The following is a 12,148-nucleotide window of genomic DNA, read 5'->3' on the forward strand; positions in this document are numbered from 1 at the left end:
GCAACCAAACTGTCTTTCACCTCTCTCTTTACAGTCTTTAGTACAAATGTGGTTCATCATTCTTTACTTGGTGCTTCTGTAGTTCTTCAGTATATGTACCTGTGCATTGAATTATGCATTCGTGGTTAAACCTATATTTGTAATAAACATGGTTGGATGTGAAATAAGTGATTGCCTACTTTCAAATTCAAAACATGTCTCTACTCCTATAAAAATGGAAGTTGGTGATGATGGTGTGTCTGCCTTGGTGCAATCTATACCGTTCGATCTGGAATCTGAGGCTGGGATTGAGACTTTGTGCCATCATCTGAACAAGAGCACGGATAGCATGGAGGTTTCTCTCGCCAAGCAGATTCTTCGAGAACCCTCTCCACAATTCCTCGCTGCCGGCCCCTACCCTCTCTTTCGCAGCGTCTTTTCCCGGCGACCGCCGGAGTTGAATTGGGCGAGGGTCCCGTCTCCTGTATAGCTGTATTTGTAGTTAAGGTCTTGATAAATCTGATTTGGGTTGAGCTTTCCCTGGCGTCTCTCCTTCCAGATCTGGCCGTGCAGACCGTCGGAGAGGGAGACATGGCGGCGGTTGCTTCCTTGTCCAAGTTCCTCACTCTCCTGTCTTTCTACTCCCCATGAGAACTATCACCCCAAAACTGAGATGAGCCCATCCCCCGCACGATCGGGCGCGATCCTTCGTTTCCTCTATGCCGCATCATCCTACGGGGAAAGATGGCCGTGTTCGTCCAGGCCAGCGCTCCCGGCCACCCGGCAGGAGGTCTAGGTTGCCTTTGCCGATGCATCAACCTGCGGGCGCTCCGCTGGCGCGGCGTGCCCAATGCAGGTGTACGCCGGGTATTCCCGTGTTTATCCGATGGCAGCGCAATCACCGGCACAGCGTGTCGCATTGTCTTCCTCAACGATTGCCACGGCGCTGCTGTCGTATTCGACCTCCTCACTTCGCCGCTGTGATTCTATCCGCTGGGAGGTACGTGCACATTTATTTCATCCCCAATTTTGCATGCGTATGAGATTTGCTTATTTGATGAACTTCGGTCCTGCAGTAGTTTAATCAGCTCATCTTAGAGATATAGGCTAATCCCTAGCTTAACAATTTATAATTTATCAGGCCAATTACCTGATGGGAGACAACCAGACGGGGAGAACGATTGCTTGAAGAGCCTTAGGCAGTCTGCTCTCACAAGGAAATGCAAAGGTAATTTCACAAGAGAAGTGGTGATGGCGAGGCTCTGCCACGGCAACCTTGTTCGCCTCCTTGCGTACTACAATGAAGGAGACAAGTGGATATCCACTCATCTATGGCTACATGTTGAACAACATCATGGATCTCTACATATTTGGTACATATACTTGTATATTTTTTTCCTTGCCTATGATCAGAATTTGGATCACAGTAGACAATCAGGTTCTCTTCTATGATTGTTGGTTATTGTTTTCATGTAGTCCAATACATAAGTACAGCTCATAGCTGCATGGTTAGAATTCAGAGAAAATGTACATAAAGTTCCAGATAATAGAATTGCAAACTTGGACAATACCTTTAGAGGAAATTTGTATGCTGGACATGCTTGACCATGTCAAAGATCATGCATGGGTAGTTATATCCTCGGGTTATTCGTATTATCTGCAAAGTGAGCTTCAAAATTTTGTAAACTAGCATTTTCAATAGTTCAGAGCTACTACTTCACTGTCAGTATTTAGGTGGATGGTCTCTGTTTTAAATTCATGATACAAGTAATGCACTTCGTCAAGTTTTATTTATCTGTGTCCTTGGTTCCAATAGCTATATAATTTCTTCGCAAGCACCCAAGTACGGCAACTCTATTGCCGTTCATGCTTGGCCTATGCCCTACAGAGAGGAATTAGTATTTGCCTCTTTGTGTCAGAATGTAGTTGTGTCGCATGCCTCTTGTATCATTTTCATTGTTGATAGATGCATTACCAAAATATCATTGCAAAATTTCGTGGTTGCAGTATTTGTCTTGTTAATTTTGCATTCCTCCCTTTTCTCATAAAGTGTTAATTCTGTGTTAGTTATATCTTATGTTTTCTATGTTCATTGCTTCTGTTGACTTCAGATTGTGCATATGTGGAGAAGCATGTATGATTGCCCTCAGGTTTAGAACATATTGCATAACAAGCCATTCTCCTTGGCAACCGACCTAGAAGTGAGGTCACAATTGACACCCCTTGTCGTCCAACTTCCGGCACTTGAAGTCTCTGTGCGACAAAATTATGCTTGCCATCTGATCACCTTGCCGCATGGTATGTTCATGGGACAGAGAATATGAGATGCAGCTCCCCAATGTTTTCACTTCCCCACTCAAAATTTTCAGGCCACAACCTGAATATTTGTTTCCTTGTTGTCTGTCATCAGCATTTTTCTTTGCAGAAACCTGGTTAAGGAAGTTACCAGTAGTCTAGTACTAATATTTTCGTATGTATGTACTTGTGCACTCACCCCTTTTATATACATATATGGTTCAAAAAGCATCTTTTACTTTATTTTTTGTTTATTTGCTCAGTACAAAATGTAGTGCAGTCTATGATTTTTTTTCCTTGGTCTAAATATAACACAGACCCTCTACAGGCTCCTTATTTTTTTTCCTTTGTCTAAATATACTACAGACCGTTTATATATATGCAGTACTGATTGCCTAATGTCCTTCTAGGTGAGAAGATAGATTAAGTTGGAGTTCGAGAGCTAATATTGTTGGCACAAATGTTTTGAGCAAACAACTAAAAGAAGGGTATACTATGCTTTGCAGATGGAAAATGATTCCACGGCCTCATATATGCCTATGGTATATGTAACTAAGCATGAATCAATTTTTTTTCTCTTCATGGTGCTATTGCATGCAGCATGCTTGTGCATATTTATCAAAGTATTCAGTTGAACACTTCTACTTCATTCTTGTTTGTTCTTGAAAGTGTGCTCAAGCAACCGTAAGTATGTTATTTGGATATATTAATTGTGTGGGCTGGAGGTGGAGCCTGTGTTAACCAAAAGCAGATTAGTATTGTAACACTTCCCAAATGTGTGTGGATGGATTTTCTATTTGTCACATGCTCTGTCCCCTCAATTTGGAGAGTAATGAGAAAGCTGGGTGGAGAGAACAACAAATCTTCGCCAAGGTAAAAATGGAGAAGAAAATATTTGGCTTGGACAAGGGGTCATCGATCAGAAACCATAAGTTTGATTTTTGCTCAATGCGTACACATCAACAATATAGCATAACTGTGATCAATGTTATGATACATCTTTTTTGTCCACTATGCTCCTAAGTAAACAATGTCTACTTGATTATTTGTGATTCCGTAGCGTAGCACGGGCATCTTACTAGTGATTTTTAAATTAGGGACTAATTAGGAATTACACTGCACACGGTTTGCGAAAGCGAAACGTCTGCGATAGATGTGGAGATCAGAAACGTTTCTAGGATCCACTACGTGTGCGATCAATCTCCACTGTACACACGACATCCTCTTGAAAACTGTTTGTGTTAGGCCACCTTGCGCAAATGTTTACCATATAAAAATTGTGTGTGATGGACAGTCTTTGCCACACAGTTTTTTCTACGCACCGTGTGTGATGCATTCAATAACGCAAACGATAAAATTGTTAATATCGTGTGCAATGGCAACGCTATCACAAACGATTTAACGGAGAAAATTGTGTGTGATGTACCTGTGAACGGAAACGTTTTCCTTGAAGTGACTGTGTGGGATGTACATACGACAGAAATGTTTATCAAAGAATGACGGTGTGGGATATACATGCGACTGAAAACAATTTCGCCTGTATAATTATATTTTTAGCTCTACTGTACGTATTTCCGTATTAGAGCGCTCGCCGGTCGCACACGACCTCATTTTGCCGAGCGCGTGTGCTAGGAGGGCATATCCCGACGGTTTCTGGGTCGTGTGGGAAGGACCCCCCTATCGTCGTCACTCACTTGGCGACGGTTCCGAACACCGTCGCGGAAAGGGGTTAAAATCCGTTTGTATAGCACCGATGCGCACCAGTGTGTGCTTGATGAAGGAAGTATCATTTTGGCTTGGCCAAATGGCATGAAATTTTTATGGCACTCTCATATGCCCAAATCATCCTGCCATGTTCATTTCCAGCCCAAGTCATCACTCTATGTGAGTGCTACTTCCTGTTTTTTTTCCTGGACCAGATTTGACAGTTGCAAAGCAACTATATTAAATACTTGTCCAAATACCTTCAAAATTCACAGGATTGTAGTCCTTTCTATCATAAACCTTCCTGGCATCAAGTTTTTCACTTAACCTCACTAAGTTGATCACAACAGTGCGGTCAAGTTTGCTACATCAAACTTCTGAGCTTCATTCCAACCCAACCACAGTACTTCTGCTTGTTTCATTGATTCAGGGCTGCTCTATCTTGGAGGGACTTCGTGTCAGACATTATTTGATAGCCCGTGTTGCACTGTGTGCACTAGTGCATGCGGTGATCACGAGTCTGGCATGCCATATGCGTGCTCTGGCGCCTCTGTCTTCTTCTCCCCCTCTTTGCTCGTCGTCCTAGCGCGCCCGTGAATGTCTAGCAGCCTCCCTGAGTCGTCGCCGTCCCCCTGGACCCCTCTCCCCCTCCTGTAGCTCGCTCGTTGGAGGTCGTCGCCGCGCGCCCATGGGAAAACTGTAGCCGACCATCGTCTTCCTCCTCTGGTCGCTTCCTCCCCGTGCCCCCTTGGCTGTCTCTGCTCCGTGACCGCTGCATCGATGTTTCGTTGCGGTCCCGAGCCCTCCCTTGATCGCTGAGCATCGCCAAAGCATTGGTCGAGCCCGAGCGGCGGCACTCGGCCACGGCACCCGCGCCTCGGCTATAAGTAGGCCACCCGAGCCCCTCCTTTCATCTCCATCGGCCTCCCCTCGCTCCCAGGACCCCGCCCCACTTCTTCCCCGAGCCGGAGCTGCTCTCCCCACCTCCCTCTGTCGCCTCGGCCGCCGGTGAGCCCCGCCTCGATTCCGGCGAGCCGAGCTCCCTCTCTCCACTCTTCCACCTCCAGAGGACTCCCACCACCACCTAAAAGCCACCCCACGGCTCCACCCCTCCTCCCCGCGGCCTTAGTGTCGAGCCCATCTTCACCGTAGACGCCGTCCGCCGCAGTCAAGGCTGCGCTCCTTCCGGTGCATCTCAGCGAGCGTGAGGAGTCCAGACGGGAGCGCCTCGTCTTCCCGATCTCGCCGGTGCGCTGGGCGTCGCCGGAGACGACCCAGGTCGCCGGAACGGCCGCCCGCAGTGCTCCCCTGCCTCTGGCTCACGAGCGACAGGAGGAAGAAGAAGGACCTGCAGGCGGGCCCTACCGCCCCGCGGACCCCGCTCGTCCGTCTAACAGGTGTTGACCCGAGCTGCTGACTGGAATAAGTGGAAACGTATTCATGGGAACGTTTTCCAGGTCAGAAAGCGTATTCTCCTCCTTCTTGGACCTAGAGTATATTTTCTCTATAAGTAAGCGTATTCTCAGAATTGCGCTTTCTGTTTTTCTAGTCAGGGGCCTGTTGGTGAAGATATTTTTACAGATTAGTCCCTGGATTTTAACCTTCCGTATCTCCGCGACCGTAACTCCGATTGAGGTGAATCCAAAGCCCACGTTTTCGTATCATCGGGCTCTATCTGTAGGTATCATTTTCACCAGGTGGTTCCACAGTGAAAATGACCTTATTGCCCTTGCCCCTAATCATCCCCCTCCGAGGGAGAACCCTTTCCAGCGATTCTTTACGCGAGCTTTCCGCACTTCTTCCTGGTGTATTCTTCATCTCAAGGCAAGCCACGACAACCACTTGCATGATTGCATGCAGTAGCCATTTAATAACTGTCGGTCTGGTTTGCTACTGTTATCGGTGCTTCGGTAATGTTTATAGTTTCATGTTCATCTTCATGACATGTTCAGATGCACCTGGTTATCATGTATTCTTGCTAGTATTACTTTCATATGCCTTGCTTGGTAGTAGTAGTACGTGTTGGTGGTAGATGCTCATTTGTTGCATGCTTAATATCTATTATCATGTACCGTTGCTATGCATGTTTCCTTTGCATCTAGCTGGTTATATGCTTACTTGGTAGTATTATCGTTATGTTCTTGCATGGTAGTTATTTCCGTTGATAGTGGTCATGTTATGCTATGAGTAGTGTTATACTTGTGATATTCATGCTCGTCAGTATGCCATGCTCATTCGGAAATATGATTTATTGTTGTTGATATGCTTGATGATTATGTTGCACCCCATTCTTATGTTGATATCATGCATTATAGTTGCATCATGTTATTTTAATATGGCTCAGCTTATTGCATTCAAGTTTAACCGGATAATAATCAAACTTGAATAACCGTTGGCTGAGTCATGGTGCCACCAAATCGAGCCGACCAGTGTAGCCACACTTGCCTTATGGGGGGTCCTAACTGGTTCTATTGTCATGCCTCTCACCGGTGCCTCCAACGAGGGAAGGTTATGCGCGGGTGCTACCTTGGCCGGGTAGGACGGCATAAGCCTTGTGTGCCTGTTGTTGTTGTAAGGATCCTTGTCCCCGTTTGGGACCGTTTATGTTTCGCCATGATGGTGGCCGACCACGTAGGTGGCGGATGTCACGAGTTGACATCGGGGCCACCCATGACTTAGCCAAAAGGGGAATTTGTCGGAGTGGTTGGGAGAGTGTCTTCGCTATAGATCGGTTTTGTCGTTGGTCCACCCGAATGGGAGCATGAGGCCTTGGGTTCCATGGTGTGGGTATAGTGTGCTAACCTCTGCAGAGTGTGTGTTGAATCTATCGATAGCCGCGCCTGCGGATATGGGCCCAGTTCGTAGTCGATCACACTATGGGTCAATAGTAATAATAATAATGTTCTTAATAACAACCCTGGTTCGATGATGAGAGAAGTTGGTCGATCTTTATGTGATCGTGAGAGGATCACAGTGGTATCGCGGATACCGAGTTGGTGGATATTTGTGGTGTTATGCGAGAATCGTGGGTAAAGATCAAGCTCCTTGTGGTCATGTAATGATTACTACGGTATGGTTAATACCAAGCTTGATTGGATCCTGAGATGATAGTGTGATGTCCGTGATGGTAAGCTTGTGCATGTGATGGTTACAAGGTAACCCGAGCAGAGTAAGTTGGTGCATGATAGCGTCATCATGTTGCATGCTAGTATCATCATGTTCATATGTTCATGCCATGCTCATATTGTTCTAGCTGTATCATGTTCATCTTGTTCATGCTATGATTGATTTGATAGTATCATGTTAATCCTTGTTAACCTGTAATTGCCATGTTGTTGTCTGTCTTGATTGCTCTTGGTTGCTGCGAGCTTGCAAGTACATTCAATGTACTGACCTGGCGTGTCATGCCAATTTACAGGTCATGCCGGAGTTGATTGCTTGTTTGCCGTGGATTCATTGTTTGCGAGCTAGGATAAGCGTTCCAGCCAGAGTCCCTGCGGAGTGGAGTTCATCACCGTCGTCGTTGTTCCACTGCCAGTAGTTATTCCGCTACTTTGTGTTGTTCTGCTGCTTGCATGGAGTAACCGTGGCAGGCGTAGTGTCGTCGTGCCGATGTTATCCCCTTGTACTCATATAGATTGTAATAAAGAGCTGATTTGTTCTATGCTAAGCGGTGTCGTATTCCAGAAGACTTCTCCTCGATCTTTGGGCTGGAATACGGGGCGTTCCAGTTTCTCTGAGCCGGGGTGCCACACACTTCCCGGTGATGACCGTACTTTGAGGAGTTCATGTGTTCACTAAGTGCTAATGATTTGGTCTGGTTCTCTATTAAAAGGAGGCCTTAATATCCCTTAGTTTCCATTTGGACCCCGCTGCCACGGGAGGGTAGGACAAAAGATGTCATGCAAGTTCTTTTCCATAAGCATGTTTGACTATATTCGGAATACATGCCTACATTGTATTGATGAATTGGAGCTAGTTCTGTGTCACCCTATGTTATAACTGTTGCATGATGAATGCCATCCGACATAATTATCTATCATTGATCCATTGCCTACGAGCTCATTTCATATTGATCTTTGCTCCGTTACTTTTCCGTTGCCACTATTACGATTACTACAAAACTTCTACTGTTACTTTTGCCACTGTTACCGTTAATTCCATACTACTTCGCTACTAAATATTTTTTTGCAGATATTAATTCTTTCAGGTGTGGTTGAATTGACAACTCAGCTGCTAATACTTGAGAATATTCTTTGGCTCCCCTTGTGTTGAATCAATAAATTTGGGTTGAATACTCTACCCTCAAAAACAGTTGCGATCCCCTATATTTGTGGGTTATCAAGTACTAATAAAATGATTATTATTAGTGTTGGAAAAATCACACAATTTGGTATTTTTTTCATGACAAAGCAAGCAATCTAGCACATAGCAAACAAAAAGCAAACGACAAGACAAACGGAAAGAAGGCGAATAAGAAGGCAAATATTTTTGTATTTTTTGAAAACAATTTAGAAGTGGGGGAGAGGAAAATGAGAGGCAAACGACAAATAATGTAAATGCAAGAGATGAGAGTGTATGATATGTACTTGGTAGGCTTGATATAGAACCTCCCCGGCTATGGCGCCAGAAATTCTTCCTGCTACTTCTTGAGCTTGCGTTGATTTTGCCTTGAAGAGGAAAGGGTGATGCACCAAAGTAGAGATAAGTATTTCCCTCAGTTAAGAACCAAGGTATCAATCCAGTAGGAGGCACAAGCAAGTCAACAATATATGCACCTGCACAAACTAACAAACACTTGCACTCAACGTGAAAAAGGGGTTGCCAATCCCTTCATGGCCACTTGCAAGAGTGAGATCTAATAGAGATAGATATAAAAGATAAGTAAAAGGTAAAATAAAGTAAATATAAATAAATTGCAGCAAGGGATTTTTGGGTTTTGGTGTTACATGTTGGGGAACGTAGCAGAAATTCAAAATTTTCTACGCATCACCAAGATCAATCTATGGAGTAATCTAGCAACGAGGGGAAGGGAGGTGCATCTACATACCATTGTAGATCGCGATGCTGAAGTTCTGCAAGAACGCGGATGAAGGAGTCGTACTCGTAGCGATTCAGATCGCGGTTGGTTCCGATCTAAGCGCCGAACCACGGCGCCTCCGCGTTCAACACACGTGCAGCCCGGTGACGTCTCCCACGCCTTGATCCAGCAAGGAGAGAGGGAGAGTTTGGGGAAGACTCCGTCCAGCAGCAGCACGACGGCGTGGTGGTGGTGGAGGAGCGTGGCAATCCTGCAGGGCTTCGCCAAGCACCGCAGGGGAGGAGGAGGACATGGAAGAGGGGAAGGGCTGCGCCAGAACTTGGGTTGCTGCTGCCCTCCCATCCCCCACATATATATAGGGGCAAGGGAGCGGGGGGCCGGCCCCCTCAGATCCAATCTGAGGAGGGGGCGGCAGCCAGGGGGGTTGCCTTGCCCCCCAAGGCAAGGGGGGCGCCTCCCCTTAGGGTTCCCCAAACCCCCAGGCACATGGGCCCTGGGAGGGAAGGCGCCCAGCCCACTAAGGGGCTGGTCCCTCTCCACATACAGCCCATAGGGCCCTCCGGGGCTGGTGGCCCCTCCCGGTGGACCCCGGAACCCTCCGGTGGTCCCGGTACATTACCGGTGACGCCCGAAACTCTTCCGGTGGCCAAAACGGGACTTCCCATATATAAATCTTTACCTCCGGACCATTCCGGAACTCCTCGTGATGTCCGGGATCTCATCCGGGACTCCGAACAACATTCGGTAACCACATATATCTATTCCCTATAACCCTAGCGTCATCGAACCTTAAGTGTGTAGACCCTATGGGTTCGGGAACCATGCAGACATGACCGAGACGTTCTCCGGCCAATAACCAACAGCGGGATCTGGATACCCATGTTGGCTCCCACATGTTCCACGATGATCTCATCGGATCAACCACGATGTCGGGGATTCAATCAATCCCGTATACAATTCCCTTTGTCAATCGGTATGTTACTTGCCCGAGATTCGATCGTCGGTATCCCGATACCTTGTTAAATCTCGTTACCGGCAAGTCTCTTTACTCGTTCCGTAACACATCATCCCGTGATCAACTCCTTGGTCACATTGTGCACATTGTGATGATGTCCTACCGAGTGGGCCCAGAGATACCTCTCCGTTTACACGGAGTGACAAATCCCAGTCTCGATTTGTGCCAACCCAACAGACACTTTTGGAGATACCTGTAGTGCACCTTTATAGCCACCCAGTTACGTTGTGACGTTTGGTACACCCAAAGCATTCCTACGGTATCCGGGAGTTGCACAATCTCATGGTCTAAGGAAATGATACTTGACATTAGAAAAGCTCTTAGCAAACGAACTACATGATCTTGTGCTAGGCTTAGGATTGGGTCTTGTCCATCACATCATTCTCCTAATGATGTGATCCCGTTATCAACGACATCCAATGTCCATGGTCAGGAAACCGTAACCATCTATTGATCAACGAGCTAGTCAACTAGAGGCTTACTAGGGACATGGTGTTGTCTATGTATCCACACATGTATCTGAGTTTCCTATCAATACAATTTTAGCATGGATAATAAACGATTATCATGAACAAGGAAATATAATAATAACCAATTTATTATTGCCTCTAGGACATATTTCCAACAGTCTCCCACTTGCACTAGAGTCAATAATCTAGTTCACATCACCATGTGATTAACACTCACAGGTCACATCACCATGTGACCAACATCCAAAGAGTTTACTAGAGTCAACAATCTAGTTCACATCACTATGTGATTAACACTCAATGAGTTCTGGTTTGATCATGTTATGCTTGTGAGAGAGGTTATTAGTCAACGGGTCTGAACCTTTCAGATCCGTGTGTGCTTTACGAATATCTATCTCATCTTGTGGATGCTACCACGCGCTACTTGGAGCCATTTCAAATAACTGCTCTACTATACGAATCCGGTTTACTACTCAGAGTCATCCGGATTAGTGTCAAAGTTCGCATCGACGTAACCCTTTACGACGAACTCCTTTTCACCTCCATAATCGAGAAAATTCCTTAGTCCACTAGATACTAAGGATAAGTTCGACCGCTGTCATGTGATCCATTCCCGGATCACTATTGTACCCCTTGACCAACTCATGGCAAGGCACACTTCATGTGCGGTACACAGCATAGCATACTGTAGAGCCTACGTCTAATGCATAGGGGACGACCTTCGTCCTTTCTCTCTCTTCTGCTGTGGTCAGGTCTTGAGTCTTACTCAATACTCACACCTTGTAACACAGCCAAGAACTCCTTGTTTGCTGATCTATTTTGAACTCTTTCAAAATCATGTCAAGGTGTGCGTTCTTTGAAAGTATCATCAGGCGTCTTGATCTATCTCTATAGATCTTGATGCCCAATATGTAAGCAGCTTTATCCAGGTCTTCCTTTGAAAAACTCCTTTCAAACAACCCTTTATGCTTTCCAGAAATTCTACATCATCTCTGATCAACAATATGTCAACAACATATACTCATCAGAAATTCTATAGTGCTCCCACTCACTTCTTTGGAAATACAAGTTTCTCATAAACTTTGTATAAACCCAAAATCTTTGATCATCTCATCAAAGCGTACATTCCAACTCCGAGATGCTTACTCCAGTCCTTAGAAGGATTGCTGGAGCTCTGCATACTTGTTAGCATCTTTCAGGATTGACAAAAAATCTTCTGGTTGTATCACATACAACCTTTCCTCAAGAAAATCGTCGAGGAAACAATGTTTTGATATCCTATCTGCAAGATTCATAATAATGCAGTAACTGCTAATACAATTCCAACAGACTCTTAGCATCGCTACGAGTGAGAAAGTCTCATCGTAGTCAACTCCTTGAACTTGTCGGAAAACATCTTAACGACAAGCCGAGCTTTCTTAATGGTGACACTTACCATCATTGTCTGTCTTCCTTTTAAAATCCATCTGCACCCAACAGCCTTACGGCCATCAAGTATTTCTTCCAAAGTCTATACTTTGCTTTATACATGGATCCTCTCTCGGATTTCATGGCCTCGAGCCATTCGTCAAAATCCGGGCCCACCATCGCTTCTCCATAGCTCGTAGGTTCATTGTTGTCTAGCAACATGACTTCCAAGACAGG

General features: G+C 45.6%; 1 long non-coding RNA gene across 1 annotated transcript; it reads left to right on the top strand.

Moving 5' to 3' along the window:
• Positions 1–289: 289 nt before the first annotated feature.
• Positions 290–3,021, top strand: LOC123052899 (uncharacterized). The gene is made up of 4 exons (XR_006425155.1): positions 290–979; positions 1,121–1,352; positions 2,091–2,277; positions 2,685–3,021. It is a non-coding gene; the product is annotated as an uncharacterized lncRNA (long non-coding RNA).
• Positions 3,022–12,148: the final 9,127 nt, after the last annotated feature.

Source organism: Triticum aestivum, chromosome 2D (assembly GCF_018294505.1).
Source record: "Triticum aestivum cultivar Chinese Spring chromosome 2D, IWGSC CS RefSeq v2.1, whole genome shotgun sequence".
NCBI lineage: Eukaryota > Viridiplantae > Streptophyta > Magnoliopsida > Poales > Poaceae > Triticum > Triticum aestivum.